Source organism: Equus quagga, chromosome 15, assembly GCF_021613505.1.
Source record: "Equus quagga isolate Etosha38 chromosome 15, UCLA_HA_Equagga_1.0, whole genome shotgun sequence".
NCBI lineage: Eukaryota > Metazoa > Chordata > Mammalia > Perissodactyla > Equidae > Equus > Equus quagga.
Window position 1 is genome coordinate 30638982 of NC_060281.1, and position 10117 is coordinate 30649098.

Here is a 10117-nt window from a genome sequence, read left to right on the forward strand (position 1 = left end):
GGCTGAGATGGTTGCTTTTTCTGATACAGCACAACTGTTGCCTCTGGAGGATAGAGGGGTGATGCTTGGTGCTCGAGAAGCTCAGGGAAGCCCTGTGATTGCATTTGCTTGTCTATTATACACATTATTTTCCCCTTGGGAAGGGTTGGTGGATAATTTTCAACTTTCCCAAGAACCTAATTCTTTCTCCCATTGTTTGATATGAGATATTTTTTCCTTCCTGTGTAAAAACATGGGTTAATTGAGAAGTGAAAAGTGAGGTATCCAAGAGGATTGAGAACCCCAATCTCCAGTTGTTTTGGTGCAGAAGCTGCACATTTTTTGATAAAAGAAAAGGGCTCTGGAAAGATGATCAGGTGCAGTTTCCACCGGAGGAAACACAGATCAGTTTGCATGTCTTTAGAATAAGAAATTAAAAAGCCTACAGCCTGATGCTTTTTTCTCCAGGATTGGTGTGATCATACTACGAATATCAAAGGAAAGGAGGCTCCTTTGGAAGGTGCCCCTAATTTAGGATGAGGTCTTCATTTGGAGGATATTAGAAAATAAAAAACAACGTCTCAGGGCCAGCTCCGTGGCATAGTGTTTAAGTCCAGCATGCTCCACTTCAGTGGCCTGGGTTCTCAGGTTTGGATCCTGGGCTCAGACCTATACCACTCATCAGCCATGCTGTGGTGGCAATCCACATACAAAATAGAGGAAGATCGGCACAGATGTTAGCTCAGAGCTAATCTTCCCCAAGCAAAAAAAGAGAAAGATTGGCAATAGATGTTAGCTCAGGGGGAATCTTCCTCAGAAAAAAAAGAAAAGCAAAACCAAACAAGCCAACGTCTCTCATGTTCAGTGGAGCCCTTGTTTTTATTGATTTCAGAAGATTATTATTAACTTACATGAATCCAAGAGAGGAGTCTCAAATATACTCAGGAAAAAAAGAGAAATTAAACCAAGATTCTTAATGTTTTATTTATTTTTTGCTGAGGAAGACTGGCCCTGAGCTAACATCCATGCCCATCTTCCTCTACTTTCTATGTGGGATGCCTACCACAGCATGGCTTGCCAAGCAGTGCCATGTCTACACCTGGGATCTGGGTGGGCAAACTCTGGGCTGCCAAGGCAGAACATCTGCACTTAACCGCTGCGCCACTGGGCTGGCCCCCTTAATGCTTTAAATGTTCATAACATTTAAGAAAAATTTCAGGCAGGGGTAAAATCAAAGTACAGAATCTGTGAACCTGGGTTCCACTGTCACCCTGTTTTAAGAGACTGTAGAGGAAAATTCGAATCTGTAATTTACACAATTAGGCTAAGTAAGTTAAAGTAACTAGCCTTCATAGGATGGAATCTTTTAATGATTTTCTACTTGGAAAGGTTGCCTTCCAAATTAAAAAAAGAGTATATACCTATTATAGAACCTTGATTCAGAAGTATATATTATACTCTGACAAGTGTAAGATGAAAAAGTACAAACCCACGTAAAAATAACTGTTCTTAATGAATGGTCAAACAGTAGTCTTGTTTTCTAACATAAATATTTCCTTTCCCTAAAAAGTTTCTGTATAAGAAAAAGGAAAATATAATTCTGTTTTAATGGCCTCAGTGTCTCTGCTAAATTACAAAATAAAAATCAAAGATATGTAGTTTGACTCTAGGCCAATAATTAGCAGTCATAAAGACTTTAAAAATCCCCTTGCACTAAGAATTTAAACCAGAACTTACAGGATTACTCAGTAAAATAAATTCAAGAGAACTTAATTTTAATCTGTTTAATCTAATTTAATATTCCTTATCTGGGTAAACACTTTCATAAATTACATTATTTTACATATTTTGAGTTTAAAATATGTCCCTGCTCTGATTTCACCATGTATAAAATAAAAATGCAATCATAGCATTTTAGTCCATGTAAAACTATGCCGCTATTTTTTAAAAAATAGACTTTATTTTTTTTAAGCAGCTTTAGGTTTACAGAAAAATTGAGCAGAAAGTACAGAGTGTTCTCATGTGCGCCCCACTCTCCTCGCTTCCTCCAGTCTCCTCTATTAGTAACATCCTGCAAGAGTGTGGTGCATTTGTTATAACTGATGAGCCAACATTGATACATTATTATTAAGTAAAGTCTGCGGTTTACATTAAGGTTCACTCTTTGTGTTGCACATTCTATGGGTTTTGGCAAATGTATAATGACATGTATCCACCATTATAGTATTATACAGAATAGTTTCATTGCCCTAAAAATGCCCTGAACTCCATCTATTCACCCCTGCCTCCCTCCTTCCCTGTGAACCCCTGGCAATCACTGATCTTTTTACTGTCTCCATAGCTTTGCCTTTGCCAGAATGTCATATAGTTAGAATCATACAGTATGTAGCATTTTCAGATGGCTTCTTCCACTTAGCAATATGCATTCAAGTTTCCTCCATGTCTTTTGTGCAGCTTGATAGCTCATTTAAAAAAAATGCTGAATAATATTTCATCGTATGAATGTATCAGTTTATCCATTTGCCTACTGAAGGACATCTTGTTACCTACAAGTTTGGGAAGCTCTTATCTTTTAAAACCGAAATGCTAGATTAAATGGAATGTCCTAAATTTCATTCACTTATCTTATAGAGCAGACCATTTGTTATTTCTTAGTGTCTAGGAGTGTGTGACTGCCATCATGGGTGGTCAAATGAATTGAGACACAATGTAAATATTCAATATTGCAAATGATGCGCAATCCTCAAGTTACTCCACTTCCAATATCTGGTAAAAGTTAAGCTGTCATATTTCTCTGACAAATTCTTTTTCTTTTTGGGAGGAAGATGGCCCTGAGCTAACATCTGTTGCCAATCTTTCTCTTTTTGTGAGGAAGACTGTCGCTGAGCTAACATCTTGCCAATCTGCCTCTATTTTGCATGTGGGACGCTGCCATAGCACGGCTTGATAAGTGAGGTAGGTCCACGCCTGGGATCTGAACCCGCCAAGTGCAGGCCGCCAAAGCAGAGCCTGCGACTTAACCATTATACCACTGGGCCAGCCCTGACAAATTCTTAATATCAATGGTGATTATCTTTCTTTAATATTAACCTAATGTAAATTTCTAAAAATCTCTAATTGACTTTGGGACCTTGGACTGGTATCTTCTGCCTAGATTGTTGCTGCATCTGAGCATGTTTCATTTCTCAGATGTTTGATGACATTTTTAATGACTCTCATGATTGGCAGACAACTATGAAAACAGTAAAGGGAGGGGCTTACACTTCTAACAGTCCTTGTGTCACCCTCTGGTGAGGATATTGTAAAATATTTAAATCTGGTTAACACAACTAATATTTTTCTATGGGAATTCAAAGATACACTAATAATAGTCATTGGACTGTCACAACAATTCACAAAGACTTAAAGTTTCTAAATGCTGAGGTTGCTTTCACAGTCCACTTACTGAATGAGGAATCACTGTGACATGTGTGAGAGTTAGACAATCTGTCTGGAACAGCTGGGCAGCTGGAGGTGATAACCGCCCTAAATGATCGGGGTATGGGACTGGCCTAACTTTAGAGTATTGATACTTGGTTTCACTTTAGAGAAAAAAACAGAAGTTCCTGCCTTGCACGTAGAATTTACTTGCTCTGCTTCATCCACCATGGCCTGTGTTTGTAACAGTGTTTGAAACAGTCTCCAAGAGTAGCAGTCTTCAAACTAGGGTTCTTGTATTTATGGGATATTAGAAAACTTTCCAAGGGGGATACAGGCACAGAAAGTTTGTTGTTTTTTTTTAAAATATTGGCACCTGAGCTAACATCTGTTGCCAATCTTTTTTTTTCTTTTTCTCTTGCCCAAAGCCCTCCAGTACATAGTTGTATATTCTAGTTGTAGGTCCTTTGGGCTCTGCTGTGTGTGACGCCACCTCAGCATGGCTTGATGAGCGGTGCCAGGTCCACGCCCAGGATCTGAACTGGTGAAACCCTGGGCCGCCGATGAGGAGTGTGCAAGCTTAACCACTTGGCCACGGGGCTGGCCTCAAAAGTTTTAAGGGAATCTAGACTCCCAACATCCATGAGCACACATTTAAAAAATGATGTGCTTAATCCAACGCTTGTTGTTTGAAGCCACTTAAAAAAAAGTGATGTACTTATGACTGCTCCTACAGCACTCTTTCCCATCTCTCCTTTAATAATAATTTTTCTCCCACTTTACAAAAGAAAGGCATACCACTTACCTATCCCAAATATAATTATGGTGCTTTGACTTGGGAATAAAATATTCTGAGTACCAAAGAAAAATTCAAAACCAGTGTCCACAAAGCCTCCTTTAATCACAGCTTTGCGTTGTTTTTTGTCAAGTGTTTATTTCTGTTAAGAGCAATGATCCCCAATCATCTCCCCGCCCCACAGCCCCCCACCCCGGAGACACGTGGCAATATCTGGAGACATTTTTAGTTGTCACAACTGAGAGGGTGGGGTCAGGGATTGGTGCTCCTGGCATCGAGTGGGAGGGGTGGGGTCTGCTGCTAAACATCCTACCGTGCACATGACAGCCCCCTACAATGAGGAATGAGTCAACCCCAAATGTCAATAATGCTCGAGGTTGAGTAACCGTATGCTAAGGGTGACATATAGCATAAGAAACTACGGAGTTTTGGCCTATGTTACAATATTCTGGATTCAGATAATTCCTTGGCAGAGAAGCTGGAACGCTGACATTTTTCATCTCATGACCTTGATGCTTTCTTTCCTGATAATTGTAAAGAATGAGCAGCTCCTTAGCATTGGCAAAAAATACTGACAGTGGTATTTTTTTAATTTCATTTAGGTGACAAACTCATGGTGAGGTTCCAATCCTTATCTGTCTTAGGATTAGAGTATTCCAAATTTATAAAAATCATGTAAAGAAATACTAACTTGCTACAAAGCACTCTAAGTACTTAAAACGTCCCACTCACTCGTGTCTTATCTCTACCTCACTTGCTTATTCTGCATGGTTTCAAGGCAGTGAAGACAGAAGTCTTGATATTTATTTCTGACAAATCTATACCACATTTTGGAGTAAAATAAATACATATTGGGGGTACTTTAATGTATGTTTTCTTGAACTTATTCAGACTCATAGAAGAAATATTTTCATTAATTTTTACCAAATATTACCAGACCATAGAAATACATTTTTCTACTTGGGCACAGGTCCATGATACACTGTTACTTCTCTGCTCATTTATTTATTTTTATCATATACTTACCAGATTCAGGTTAATCTGATGGAAATATTTTGTGGATTCTGCTCTAAATAATGCACATAGCAATCAGCAATAGCATTTCTGCAAACTTACACTTATTGATGATTTAATACTTTCTCTCCTCTTTGCTGTTGATTTCCACTAAGTAGATTAAATTGTGTTCTTAAAAGCAGAAATCCACTTATGTATGGATACAAAACAAAATGTTCCCAAATGCAGTCTCGGAGGTAATGCCCTGAACTTTAGAAATCCAGGTTAATTTATTTTGGATTAATTTCTCCCTCTTGGATGTTGACACACTGTTCTATATCTGTCAAATCATGATTATAAAATTAATCATTTTCTACAATGAAATGAAATTACAAGCACACACACACATTAGTTTAAAGTGTCCATCTCTTTGTCATACTTTTTAAAGGCACTTCCAGATGACATAAAAAATGGGAAAAAGTCTTTATTTGGAACCTATTGATTTTTAATTTCCAATTTTGTGGGTTTGTTTGTTTCTTTCTAAACTCAGTTTCATCTAATTTGAGTTTCAGAAACAAGATGCCTCTAAGTGAAAGACTAACAAGTATAATTATTAGTTTGGTAAGAATCTGTAAAGCCTCTTTGGTCTACTTCTAAGACCTGAGAAAGTGAGAGAACATAACGCATGTGTACAAATATTTTTGCAAATCAGGTAGTTTCTAATTCTTTGTTTCAACAATATTGAAGAACTCTATACTTGAGTCGTGAGGTTATTAAAAATAGTATTTAATAACAGCTCACTATATAATTTTTGACATATAACTAAGAAGAAATTTTAGAAATTGGATGAAGTTGTTACAATAAAATTCTTTTCATTCCCATATTTATCCTGTTTCCATACTTAGTTATGTGAACAAGATTCTTTTAGTTCTTTCATGTTAAAATTTTTTTAAAGGAATAGAAATCACACAGACCCCAGCCTCATAATATCAAAAAGTAGCTTTCATCCTCATAAAGTTGGCAATATAAAGCCCCTATCTATCTCAGTAAGAGATATATTTCCAGATAAATTTTACTTTTTAAAAATTTATTCTTTTATTTACTAAAATCTATATTATTTATATTGTTTGATCAACTGTGTATCTCTAATAATTGTAATATTATCTTAATCCAGATGACTTTTTAAACACTTAGAACAAGAAATAAAAAATTCACTTTAAGAACATATTTTGTTGCAAAAGATGGATCAAGAAAAGAAGTCCAAGAACAAGAATATATTACATGAGGATGCAGCCAGGCTTGAGAATTCAAAAAACAAAATTCTATAGGGAGAATAAAATGAAAATATGAATTCAAAGGAAAAAAAAGGAACAGTGTAAAATTTCCAACTGTTAAGAAAGAGATTGTGCATTTAAAAAATTAACGATGGGTGTCAAAATGTTATGGTATTTAGATTCCATTGGACATGTGATTAACAGTTTTATTTAAACGTGTTTATATATATATATATATATATATAATATGTTGTAAATTACATTCTTTGCAATTCTTTGAACACACGCTGAGAATTTCAGGTCAACCTAAGCCTGTGGGAGGGGGCACATGATATTTCACAATGCTTTTAGGGGAGATGTGAAGGGAAGACCACTGAGCTATTCTTCCTCCATCCTGTGTTACCCTAATAGGAACACGGACATACAGCTGAGAAGAATCTAGGTGTCAGCAGAGACAAGAAGGGGTGAACCTTTTTTTGTTCTATGCCAGAAAGCTCTCTCAAATGGAGGAAGGAAACACTAAGGGAGAGACACACTAGTCTTGACGCCCTTGGCATTCTGGAAGGCCTGCCCCACACCCCAAATTACCAAACCCAAAGCTCCCTTCAGCTCAGGAGATTGTTCTTTAATTTTCAGCAACTCTTCCCCCACAGCAAAGAACAAATTTTTCCTTTGCCTTATAATTTGAATCCCTCCTTTTATTTACTTGAAGACGAGGCTGTTACCCTCTTTCGATACCTGTGAAGAGAGAATGACCTGTGTTAGGCCAGGGTGGAAGAGGGGGCTGCAAGCTCCCAGAGTAAACCATTGGCCTTATACTTGAAGTAGTATAAAAATTTAAATGCCAGCCTAAGGTAGAATCTGGAAACAATGGAAGAAAGGAGGCGGAAGTGCCTGGCATTAGACAATGCACTCTTAGAAGTCTGCCCTGCAGATTTTCCTCCCATGAACTCTAGTCTTGGGACAACACCAAGTTTCTTTGATTCCAAATTTGCTCCTCATATACACACAAGGTAGTTATCCCCTTGACTATCCAATCACACCATTGCGTAGCACCATTTACACATACATACACACTCACCTAGGGTTTTTTTGTTTGTTTTTAATCAAGTCTGGGACCTGGTTTCCTCCCATTGAATCACTGGTGAAAAGTCTGGGAAAGCTAAGAAGAGAGCTCTTGGAGTGAATCTCTTGGAGACAAGGGAACCATTTCTCAGGTGCCTGGGTGCCCTTCTGGTTACTCTCCAGGCTCCTGACTTGGCTTCCCCAGCCCCCATGAATAAGCAGGGGAGATCCGAATGCAGACCAGGCACATGGGGCTCAGCCCACAGGGGCTGGCCATCCCTGGTAGAACCCTGACCTTGGGCACTGGGCCTCCTGGAAAACCCATCCTGCTGCTTTTGCAGCTCTCCTTCTTGACTGCTTCTCAGGCTGAGTTTTCACTAGCCTCTTGCCTCACCTCCTCTGACCCAAGCAGCCGCAGGAACTCCCTTGCACTGTGCTGGCCCCCTAGATGTGACTTCTTGGTCACATCCTCTGCCTCCTAGGCTGAGACTTGCCTGCCTGATGGTCCTACTCTCTTCTATCCTCTATAACACATCTGTGAGTTACCATCTCTGGCCCTAGCATAAGAATGGCAGGATATTGTGTACCTCACCTACTTAGAGTGGGAACCCATGAGTCAAGCTGAAGAGGCCTAGTATCCTCACTCCCTTTGTACTCAAGTTTTTCATCTATATTATCCAAACTCCACTCTAATAACGAGAGCACCAAGGAAGAGTAGACTAGCAACTGTGTCCATGACTATTATAAGGAGGGAGCAAGATGGCTTTGAGAAGGGGAGAGGAGACGGCTTATGATTAGGCTGGACTCTAGAGAATCCTGCTTAAGGCACCTGGATGGCTCCTGATTTCCCTGCTCTGAGAAGATATTCCCTTCCCCACAGATCCGTCCGTCCGTATCCCATCTCAGGCTGAGAGATGCTGATGTGAGGCCCAGAGGGTGGTGCCTGAGAGACAAACCGGCGGTTGCATAAACCAAGGCCACTTCAGGTTAAAGGGGAGCGAGTTCTGTCTATCCAAACGAACACGGTGAGAACTGAAGGGATAAATGTACCACCCGAAGGATTCTCCTGGGACCCTCCCCAAGGACCTGGATTCCTTAAAGATCCCGCCAGAGCAGGAGCACTCAGAGTACGCCTTCCCCAAGCAAAGAGTCTAAAGGTCTGGGAGATCCCCTCCCTCCCTCGTCATGGACAAGACCCATTCTCAGTGCTCTGCCCCACCTAACTCCAGAGCCCCACGGAAGAAACGAGAGAGGAATCTAGAGGTCAGTGTCCCTCCCTCACTACCCCAGCTGCGTGATCCCTGGGCGACAGAATCACCGTCCCAAATCTCACCCTGCAGCAGCATCGTCTCCCGCGCGTTCTCCAGGTATTTGCACAGGCGCGGGACGCCCTCTTCCTCCAGGCCAGCGCTCCGGGACTTTGCACGGTAGGCATCTCCCATTGAGCCTGGGGTTTTGAGTCGCAGTGTCCGCTTCTGTCCAGGTCTCCAGGCCCGGGTGTGGCCTTCCAAAGAGGCGCGGAGAAGCGGGACGCGCCAACCGGCCCCCCTCCGTTTCTGGCGCACCTAGAAGACAGGGTCCTCGGGGTCCGCCTCCGCGGGCGCGCCCGGCCCGCTCCGGCCCCACCCACCTCAGGCCCTGAGGCTATGATTGGCTGGGTGAACGCCAATCAGGGCTCGGCTGGGCGCGGGCCGCAGGAACGCAGCCGGACTCGCCAGTTTGAATGGCCACTGGGTTATTCTCAGCGCTCCGCGGGTGAGGTCGGTTCCCCGTAGTCCCCTAGTGGGGTCCCGCGGTGACCTGAGCTGTCCAGCCCTCGGTCACCGCCCCCGAGGTTCCCCGGCTTGTCTGCGCTGTTCCCGCTCCCAGGGCTGAGACCCGCTCCTCCTCTTCGCGCCTCCGGGCTCCGCTCCAGGCGCCGTCCTCCCACCCGCGGCGCCGGCGGCCAGGCCCGGGCGCTGCCACCGAGAATGCCCGGAGTGAGACCGGAGCGGCTGCGGGGCCGCGACCTGGCTCCCGCCTCTCCGGGCCTCTGCGCCTGCCTTCTTCCAGCCTTCCCGCCGCTCCCAGCGCCCCAGCGGCTGCTACGCGGCGAACTGTTCCTCTGCAGAGAGAAAGGAGATGTCGGGATGGAGGAGCGACCGACGTGGGGAGAAAGAAGGGGGCGGAGTTGGAGGCGGGCGGGCGGGAGTTCTCGGGGGAGGGGCAGTGTTAACAGCAGGAGCCTTTTCCCCCGCACGGTAGTTTCTCTTCTCTCGGCTTAATTCCGATGGCTTCTCGCCTCAGTTCTCTACCCACCTGCTCCCTTCTGCGCTGGCCCGTGGAAGGAGAAAGAGGGGGATTTCCGGTAGTGTTATCGGGTTCCCCAGATGCCACAGCATGAAACTGGAGCTTAGAATCTAAGTCTACTCCAGCTGACTTGGTAAATGCGAGTCTTGACTCACTCTGGGATCTTCCTCATTGGCAGGTGGAAAAGAGGGACGTCATTTGTCCCTGAACAGAATAACCTGAGACCGCCGGTACCATGGCTGTGGACGTGTGGGGTCGTGGGAATCCCTAGCGCTGGTCGCGCTCCTGAGTCCGCTTCCAAACC

The 10117-nt window shown here is 42.9% G+C and overlaps 1 long non-coding RNA gene across 1 annotated transcript; it reads right to left on the reverse strand.

Moving 5' to 3' along the window:
• Nucleotides 1–6696: 6696 nt before the first annotated feature.
• Nucleotides 6697–9578, reverse strand: LOC124226919 (uncharacterized). Its single transcript, XR_006885402.1, has 3 exons — nt 8858–9578; nt 7541–8467; nt 6697–7197 (listed from the first exon to the last, which is right to left on the reverse strand). It is a non-coding gene; the product is annotated as an uncharacterized LOC124226919 (long non-coding RNA).
• Between the last annotated feature and the right edge of the window lie 539 nt (nt 9579–10117).